At 37.3% G+C, this 10,563-nt stretch overlaps 1 long non-coding RNA gene across 1 annotated transcript in view; it reads left to right on the top strand.

Annotated features, from left to right (window-relative positions):
* The window catches only part of LOC106736178 (uncharacterized), a 20,376-nt gene extending 18,876 nt beyond the window's left edge, over positions 1-1,500 (top strand). Inside the window, exon 4 of the long non-coding RNA XR_001371270.1 lies at positions 1,487-1,500. This is a non-coding gene — a long non-coding RNA (uncharacterized LOC106736178). The remainder of the gene's footprint in view (positions 1-1,486) is intronic.
* Positions 1,501-10,563: the final 9,063 nt, after the last annotated feature.

Here is a 10,563-nt window from a genome sequence, read left to right on the forward strand (position 1 = left end):
CCCCGGTTGACAACATGGGAGTCCAGCGATTTAGCCATTACACTAACTGCTGGTCCCTACTTGCTCATTTTAAAATTAGATTATTTACTTTTATATGGATGAACTACTTGAGTACTCTATATATTCTGGTTATCAATCCATTGTCTGAGGCACAATTTGTAAATATATTTTCTCATTCTGAATGTTGTTTCTTCACTCTAATTTATGTTTCCTTTGCTATATAGAAGATTTTTAGCTTGATGTAATCCCACTTGTATATTTTGAGATTATTGCCTATGCTTTAAGGGTTTTGCCTACTACAATATCATTGTCAAATATTTAGAAGACTTTACATTTAAGTCTTTGATCTATTTTTGAGTTGATTTTTTAAAAAAGAATTATTTTATTTAACTTTATTTACTTATTTAATTATTATTTTAAAAATTTGACCAGAGAGGGACAGAATGAGAAAGAAAGAGGTAAAGTGAGAAGGCAAGCAGCCAAGTCTGGACCTTGAATCGTGGTTGGCCTGTGGGAGTCCAGTGCCCTTAACCACCATATCACATACTGTCCCCTATTTTTGAGTTGATTCTAATTGTTAGTGGTGTGAGATAGGGGTCCAGTTTTATTTTTCTGCAAGTGAATGTCCAGTTCTTCCAGGATTATTTGTTGAAAAGATTTTCTTTTCTCCACCACATTTTCTTGTATCCTTTGTCAAAGGGTATAATTGACTGTATGATTTAGGGTACGTTTTCTGGATTCTCTCTTCTGTTCCATTGGTCTTGTGTCTATTTTTCTGCCGGTACTATGTTGTTTTAATTATCACTCCTTTGTAATATATTTTGAAGTAAGGTAATGAGATGCCTCCTACTTTATTCTTTTGCACAGTATTGCCTTGACACTAAGGGTTCTTTTATGATTCTAGACACATTATATATATATATATATATATATATTCTCTTTCTGTGAAAAATATCACTTGTCATTTAATTGGAATCACATTAAAATGTAAATTAATTTGGGTAGAATTGACATTTTGATTATATTGATTCTTCTCATCCAAGAGTAAGGAATACTTTTCCATTTTTTATATCATGCTTAATTTATTTTTTCAGCTTTCCATAGTTTTCCTTGTAGAGATCTTTACCTGTTTTGTTAGGTTTATCCCTAGGTATCTCATTTGTTTTGTGGCTATTGTAAATGGGATTGCTTTGTTCAATTCAGTCTCAGTCTGTTCATTGTTGGTGTGTAAAAACATTATTGATTTATACACATACATATGTATATATATAAAAATCAGTATATATACTGATTTTATATTTTATATCCTGCTACTTTACTGAATTTGTTTATCACTTCTAGGAGTTTATTTGGTGGACTCCTTTGTTTTTTCTTTGTGTATAATCATATCATCTGCAAATAGGGACAGTTAATTTCTTATGCATGCCTTTTAATTTGCTCTCTTGTCTGATTGTATTGGCTAGTACTTCCAGCACTATGCTGAAAGGAGGAGTGGAGAAAACAGGCGGCTTGATCTTGTTTCAGTTTTTAGTGGATAAGTTTACAGATTTTTCCCGGCAGTGGATTTGCTTTGGGTCTGTCGTATATGACTGTTATTGTGTTGTGAACTGTCCCTTCTACACCTATTTTGCTGAAAGTCTTGCTCATGAAGGGATTTTTTTTGAGAGATTTTTTTGCTATAGGGTGTGTGTGCTCACCAGAGAGAGAGAGACAAGTGAGAAATCACCCCACACGGGGGATGGTCACGTTGCAATCCCTTTTCCTTCATACTCTCAGTATTTTGGACCATGCACACATGTCTGGTGTGAGTTTCAAGTTACTGGGTCCAGGACTTGAACTGCTGGGTCCGGGACTTGAACCATGATCAACCACATGGGAGTCCAGCATCCCAACCAGTATGCCACTTGCTGGCCCCAGGGATTCTGTATTTTATCAAGTCTTTTTCTGCAGCTATTGATATGATCATATGGTTTTTATCTTTCCTTCTCTTAATGTGACGCCTTACATTTATTGTTTTACATATGTTGAGCCATTCTTCCAGCCCTGGGATAAAGCCTACCTGGTCATGCCACCTTTCTATTTTTTTTTTTTTCCCCTAGTGAGCACTAGTGACTAGAACTTCCCTCTTAGGACTGCTTTCACTCTGTCCCAAAGTAGCTCATTTATTATCATTAGTTTCAATGAATCTTTTGACTTCTGTCTTAATTTTTTCAGTAGTTTTAAAGTTGTTCAGGAGTAGGTTGTTTAATTCCAATGTTTTTGTGTAGCTTCGAGGACTCTTATGGTGGTTGATTTCGAGTTTAATTCCACTTTGCAGTCAGAGAAGATGCTGGAATTGTTTCTAAACTTTTAAATTTGCAGAGGCTTGTTCTGAGCTCTCTTGCCTGGTCAATCTTTAAAAATGTTTCATGTGGGGCGAGAAAAATGTGGATTTTGTGGTTATCAGGTGGAAAGTTCTATAGATGTCTTTCAAGTCCATTTAATTTATAGTATCATTTAGATACTGTAATCTCTTCATTTTTTTTTTGTCTAGATCACCTGTCCAGTGGTGCTGGCGGAGTGTTAAAATCACCAACAATTTTTCTGTTGCACTTCTGTATCTCCCTTTAGATCTGCCAGTCTTTCTTTTACATATTTGGGTACCCAGAGTTGGGTGCATAAATATTTATAATTTTTATATCTTCTTGGTGAATTAATCCTTTTAGAACTACATAGTGTCCTTATTTATCTATTTTTACCACTTCTATCTTAAGGTCTATTTTGTCTGATATCAGTATCATGACACTAGCCTTTTAAAAATTTCTGTTTACATGAAATGACTTTTTCCAACCCTTTACTTCCAGTCTATGTTTGTCTTTGTCAATGAGGTACGTTTCTTGTAAGCAACATCTAGAGAGTTTCTGCTTTTTTTTAAAGCATTGAGCCAACCTGGGTCTTAATTGGGGAATTTAAACTATTAATATTTAATGTTATTACCAATATGCATGGACTTATCACTGTCATTTTGTTACTTTTTTTTCTAATTCTTTTTTTTTTTTTTGGAGAAGTTTTTGCTATAGGGTGCATGCACTCGCCAGAAAGACAGAGAGGGACAGAGAGACAGAAAGTGAGAAATCACCCCCCTAGGGGGATGGCCATGCCACAATCCCTTCTCCTCCACTCTCATCTCAGGATCTTGGGCACACACACACACACACACACATACACATACATACACGCACGAGCCCACTGTGAGTTTAAGCCACCAGGTCTGGGACTCGGTCGAATCTAGCGACGTAGTCATTACGCCATCTGCTGTTCCCTTCTAATTCTTCTATGTTCTCTTACTTTTATTTTTTTCCCCTTTAGGTTTCCCAGTGTAGCATTCTTTTAAATATTTTCTGAATAGCTAGTCTAGTTTTGGTGAATTCTTTCAATTTTTAAATGGGAATTATTTTATTTCTCCTCATTTGAAGGATAATCTTGCAGGTCTAGCACTCTTAGCTAAAATTGCTTTTCTTTCAGCGTCTTAAATATGTCTTCCCATGCTTCCCTTGCCTACATTGTTTCAGTTGAAAGGTCTAATGTTAGTCTAATAGGGTCAGCTTTGTTAAGTAACTTGACATTACTCTCTTGCCATTTTTAGAATATTGTCTTTGCCTTTGATTTTTACTGATTTGTCTATGATACATGGAGAGGATATCCTTATGGTAAATCTACTAATATTTGGTGTTCTTTATATTTCCTGGATTTGGATGTCTATGTGCTTCCCTAAATTTGGAACATTTAAACTAATATATAATGAAAGAAATTTTCTATGCTTTTATCTGTCTCTTCACCTCCTGAAATATCAATTATATGGATATTTGGCTGTTTAATGATGTCTAGGATTTCTTGTATATTGTCCTCATCTTAATGGTTATTTATTTATTTATTTATTTTTTGGGTGAGATTGGTTCTAGCTGACCAGGTCGTCCAAATTCAGGAGACACGTGTCTGTGAGAGGTCTTGCTGAAATCCCCAGGACAGAAATGACAGCAGTCCTTTCCATTGGGCAAGGGGCAGGTGATAGGGACTCAGCTCAGCTTGTTCAGAGAAAACCTTCTCACAGAATTTCTCTCTGCCTTATTTTTTTTTTAAGAATTATTTAATTTATTTTTTATTATCATTATTTTTCTTTAATTTGACGAGAGAGAGAAGGAGAGAGAGAGAGATGAGAGAGAGAGAGAGAGCAAGCAAGCCAACAGGTCTGGAACTCAAACTGTGTTCAGCCATGTGAGAGTACAACACCTTAACAACTACGCCACCTGCTGGCCCCTGCTCTTTGTCTTTTAATTATCTTCCTATTGGCTGATAATTTAAACTTCCTTCCAAACCTGCCTTGACATTTTAACATGATTTCATTATCCCATTGTCCTTAATCTCACATCTTTTTATTCATACTAAACAATACTCTAGTATTTTACATTTGGGGTCTGATATCTATCATATGTTGGCTCCTGATTATTCTAGGAATGGTAGCTAGTTTGTTACTAAGGATTTCTAAAATTTATTATCATTTTTCATGAGATTCTCCTTCTATATTTGTTGCTATAAAACATTTTTCTTTTTTTAAAAATGGGAGTATAAAACACTGAATGGAAGTATGAATTTCATTGATGTGCTACAATTATTTTGCACAATGTTTTCACAATATGCAGTTTCCATGAACTTTGTGTGAAGACACTACATATGTAGAGCGCACACTATAATAAGCCAACCAATCATTTTTCCATATAGTTTTACTCTAAGATATATGGGCAGTCTTCACAAAGTTTAAAAAAAAATGTGTATTACAAAAACGCTATGCATATATTAAAAATTTTTTTTGCATCAAAAAAACTCACATTTCCATTGCATTTTTCCACACACTTTTTGAAGTCCTTTTGTATCTGATTTGTGGTCATCTATGTGAGACACAGTTTAAAAAAATTACAGTGTCAGTTCTTACCAGAACACAAATTACTTTTGTAGTTATCATAAGCGCTAACCCTCACTTTGATAGTCTTTTACATGATAGGCATTATATAAATATTGTTGAATAAATGAGTGAGAAGCAATCTAAAATTTGTAACTCTAGCCCTTGAATTACATAAGTACTAGAGAATATTGGAGGACCAAAAGTTAGATTTTGGTCCACATGCTTTAGGGAGTATGAATTATATAGAAGAATGGGCTGTATCTATATAGAAGAGCTTTCTGTTTCTCTTTAGCACTAAGAACACTGATATACCAGCTATTATCTGCATGAATGCATATATATGTATAAATATGTATGCGATGGTGACACCTCTAAGACTTTTTTGGCTGCTGGGAATCAGCAGCAAGTTATGTTTTTGTGTACTTTTGAACATAACTAATAGAAATAAGAAAGGTCAAAATGAAAACTATTGAAAGGAAAGTCTCCTGAAATGAATTATGCCGTGTAGTCTGGTAGAGGCAATTAAATAGACTGCAGCTTCTGCAAACAAGACAACAGAAAAATTACAAGAAAATACTACTAGGAGCATTTTAGTGGCCAATGGTGCTAAAGAACTCAACACAGGGCCAGCAGATGGAGCAGTGGTTAAGGCGTTGGTTTCCCACATGGCTGACTATGGTTTGAAAAAAAAAATCACAAAAAATAAATAAATAATTTTTTAAAAAAAGAACTCACCATAGACTGGTGTGCCAAGTAGCCTCTTCTAGTTATGATTCACATTTTCAGAACCAAAAGCCAGCTAGCTGGTAACAAAAGGCAGTGATCATTGAATTTTCTGTCCATGGGAACTAGGAGAACAAAAAAAAAATCGGGGCAAAACTAAGCATCTTATTTTCTTTGGAAGCAAATAAGTTTTTTTTTTTTTTTTTCTCCTAATGGGGCATTATCTCCTATAAAGAAAATGAATGCGGTTAACATGTTTAATGTTTTGTTGTCTTAAATTTGTTCTAAGGTAAGTGTGCCAGAGAAGGAGAGAGACACAGAGAGAAAGTGAGAAAGCACCCCAGGGTGCCATGCCCCAATCCCTTCTCCTCCATTCTCCTCTGGAGATTTTGCGCATGTTTTTCAAGCTGGGGACTTGGACTATGTAGTTAGCCATGTGGTATCTAGTTACCTTAACCTCCACTGGCTGGCCCTGCCTGTTTAATGTTTAAAAAAATAAAGACTGGCAGTTGCCAGAATGATAAGAGACTCGATAAAGAGCAGATCTGGAGATTTCCTTCTCTTCCGTGGCCCTCCAGCCTGCGTTTCCCCAGAGAGGAGAATGCAGATGCCAATCAGAGTTGAGAGCTTGGAGCTCTGTAAAGTCAACTCCTGGCTTTCCCAGGGCTCTGACTCCAGAATGAAGACAGAGGATGACTGATAACCCCACTCTAGCCCTCTGGCTATATTTCTGGAAAGGCTCCAGGAACTGCCAGAGCCAGTTTTTCTCTTTAAGTCATGTAATTTGGATGCCAAAGATCCTGACTGGAGATCTTGCCTTGATCGGGGAGCAGGGGCTGGAAGGCAGGAATGGAACAGCTGAAGGAGCAGAGACTGCCTTGGTGCTTTCCTGAGAAAGACTGCACTTGGAATCCCAGTCACATTTCTGGGCTGAACCCTGGTGAGTCACCGGCATCACTTCTGTGAAGGAACACAGCAGCTTCGTCTCACATCTCTGCGTGTTCATTCCATAAGGAGCCACCATGTCGTCCCTGCTCAACGGACCTTCTCCGACTAATCTACAAATCTCTGCTTTGAGGAAGGCATTCGAGGCTGGCAATGGACGAGGAAAATCACTGTGGTGCTGGTGTCTCTGCTTCAGGTTAAAATCTTCAGCTGACAATAGGAGAAGCACAGCTCCCTGCCCGAAAGGTTGTAATCAGGTGATCATTTGATGCCTATTGAAAAATAAAGTCCTCTCAAATGGTTTAAAAGTGCAATTGAGTTTGTTATTTAAATAATAACGCTGTTACTTAATCGTTATGGAAGTAGAGTGATTGTCATTGAGTATTATTAGCTGTTCTATAAATACAGGATTTAAATCTCTATCTTGGATGAGAGAAAAAACTGGGGTTTCATTTCTCAGAGAAAATGTGAGAATGCAGTGTTGGACAGTGGACAAAGCGTTAGCCTTAGAGGCTGGCTGATTTGTGTTCGAGGATTCACCTGGACATTTCTGAGCTTTGGCCAAGTGTACTTTCTGAATAAACTTCCTGAACTTCCTTCTCTTCCTCTATAAAATGATACTAATCATTCATATGTCATATGATTATTTTGAGGTTGAAATAAATCACCTAGAACAGTGCCTGGTATATAATCACTGGTCAAGAAGTGGGACTATATTTATATTATTAAGATGGAAGAGGTAAAGGCCTTAAAAACACAAGGATTTAAATAGCAGTTATCAGGACTATAGGATTATGGGGCCAGTCTCTATTTTCTCTTTCATTCTTTATTAATAAACAGATAGGATCAATGCAGCCTATAGTATTGATTCTCTACCTCTAGCATATTTGTATTTATCTGTATCTCTCTACCTGAGCATACATACAGAGATTTGAGTCATTGCGTGTATTACTTTGCTTTGAAACGAATGCTTGCTCTGGAAGTCTAACTAGATACACCATTAGTGCTCCAGCATGGGAAGAGCATACTGGTATGGGACTCCAGGGATTCTGAGGCTGGTTGGGGGATACCTGCCAAATTAGCTGAGGAGCGTTTGGTTTAGTTCCGTTTTCTCCTTTATAGAGTGCTGTGGTCTTGGGCTGGCTCAGAGTGCTGTCGTTAAGTGTTGTGTACATGGAGCCAGATACCATAAGGCTGACTGTGGTTTAAGTCCTGGCTCCAGAGACTTGAAAAACATGCTGAGCATATGTGCATGGGTGTCCAAAATCCTGATGGTATGGAGAAATGGAGAGAAAGAATTGCAGCATGACCACGCCCCATTGCTGGATACTTTATTTCTCTGTCTCTCTCTCTCTGGTGAGTACATGCACCCTCTGAAAACTGAAATTTTCTTCTATTTAATACCATAAGCAAAGAGCATGACATCTCCTTGTGCTCTAAAGTAATGTAATTCTAGGTTAATAACAAAGAGAGCAAATAACACCTCCATACTTCCAAATCAAACCCAGGAGTCTGGGTGGAAAGGAGAACTGTATACTTAGAATTGCTTTTCACATAGGGAAAACAACTTCCTGTGACTTTCCTGTCCTCCAGCTGGTGGGCAGGAAAGAGGAAGATCTTGTAGAGTTTCTCTGAGATTTCTGATTCTCAGGGTCATTCATAACCATACAGCTGTCGCTGTAGGCCTTTGCTCAGTGAGTCTCCACAACAGAGTCCACCTGGTTAAGGATGGTTCTGCCTGTTTGGTCAAGTGGGTGCCTGCTCTTCCATTTCACTGAACTAATAAATCATGAATACTTGCCTTAGCCATTTAAAAGTCATTTCCTCTCATTTTCCCTGGGCACCAGAGGCAATCTTACACAATAAGGCTAGTGTGTGTACGTGTGTGTGTGTGTTATGTGTTTTGATTGCTGCCTTCAAGACTAGCATGATAGCAAATCACTGCTTACAGATTTTTTCATCTAAAATTTATCAACAACCTAAACTCTAGGCCTGCATTCATCAAACAGCAAAGATGTATGCCTTGTATTACTTAACCTTTCCAAGCCACCTGCTTCTGATTATATTTTTTTTGTATCACATTCAACTTCTTACTTGCAATTTAAACATCTTTTTATAATCATGTGTATGCTTTCTCAACCAAAGTGGAGTATTCTAAAGTCTGGTGTTTCATGTGTAAAAATTGCTTTTGTGATAATTCATTTGTTCAACGAGTATTTTGTGCTAAGTATAACAGTTTTCTAGATACTAGGAACATGTCAGCAAGCAAATAAGATAATGTCTGCTTTCATGGAGCTTAGATTTCTAATATGCCTGAGGGTGGGGAGGCAGAGAGACAGAAAACATTGAACTAATAATGTACCTTAGTCTGTGAGAATGTTATATATAGAGAGGAGTGCAGGAAGATGGCAAGCTCCTCCAGGAATACATATATGTTGTGGGGAGAGATGGGATTCAAATTTAAATAGGTTTATCAAAGAAGTCACTGACAGGGTGATTTATGAGCAAAGGCTGAAGGAGCTAAGGGAGTGAGCCATGGGGGTACCTGTGGAAGAGCTGCTGCTGCCTTTTTTTTAAAGTTTTTTTCTATAGGGCATGTATCCTTGCCAGAGAATTGGGGGATGGGTGTTGGTGTAAAGTCATCCCCCAGTGGAGAGGGCCATATAGCAGTCCCTTCTCCTTCACTCTCCTCTCAAGATCTTGGGCATGCTCACACATACATACCCAGTGTGAGTCCCAAGGTCTGGGACTTGAACTGTGAAGCTGGCCATGAGGGACCCAGCATCTTAAACTTCACACCACCTGGTAGAGCTTCTAATTGAGGAAAAGCAGCAAGTTCAGAGACCTTGAATGCAGAATTGAAGAATAATGAAGAGGTCAAGGAAGCTGGAATGGAGTGAGTGGGAGAGAGAGTACTAGGAGATAAGGTAGAAAAATGAAAAGTACCCAGATCAGAAATGCAAAAGTGTTTCAAAGAGGAAAAAATAATCAATTTGTATAATTATTAGGAACTGCAACAATATCAATTAAAAAAAACCCTCAAACCCTCAAAACAGTGCATTGTATAGTACTCTATTTAGAAGTAATAAGCACAATGAGAAAGAAATAAGGAATACTTGGGTGGAATGTGTGGGTGCTTAGTAGTTTGTTGTAATCCAAAAGAATTTTAGAATGTAAACCTTTAAAGACTAGTCTGAGTTCTTTGTTCTTTTTCTATACCATCCAATTCTTAGCATATCATAAGTAACTGATACAAAATTATTAATAATGGTCTTGCTCAATAATATTTATTCAATAGATATGTTTTAGTTATTCTATGTTACCAGGGCGTGTACTAGGTGAGCAAAAAGAGACATACCATGGCCTCTTGCCCTTTACAGTTTGGGGGCAGAGATAACATTCATCAAATCATCACATAATTATGTCACAATAGTGTTAGTGCCTTAAAGACAGGTATTTGTCAGAGGAAACATAGAATTTGGAGGAGAAATAGGGAAGATATGTCTCATCTTGTTTAAAAACACATTGTTTAAGTTACTCTTAAGAAAAGCAGTACTGGCACCTCCAGTACCATCTTGCAGAACTTGCTTAATTGAAATTCATCTAAACAGTAATGGCCTCTTGCCATTATAGTTTGAACCATATGGAAAAGATGAGATTCTAATCCAAAGCTGGGAAAACCTGACTAATGATCTGGAAAAGGCCACAGTACCTTGGGTGTTCTTAGGGTGAAGTCTTTCATAGATTCTAGGACAGAAATAAGATTCTAGTGTTCTATTTCTTATGTTAGGCCAGTACGTCTGACTCTGACTCAGTAACTCACTTTAGATAAACCTATTTTCAGCCTTATTTAGAGAATGTAACTCTTGGTCATTCTTTAATGTTCATTACTTTAGATGACGAGTGATATGGTATAGCAATTGAACCAGAAATGTTTCATTCACTAACAGCAGTGA

The sequence above is a fragment of the Tupaia chinensis genome, unplaced genomic scaffold, assembly GCF_000334495.1.
Source record: "Tupaia chinensis unplaced genomic scaffold, TupChi_1.0 Scaffold000674_2, whole genome shotgun sequence".
NCBI lineage: Eukaryota > Metazoa > Chordata > Mammalia > Scandentia > Tupaiidae > Tupaia > Tupaia belangeri.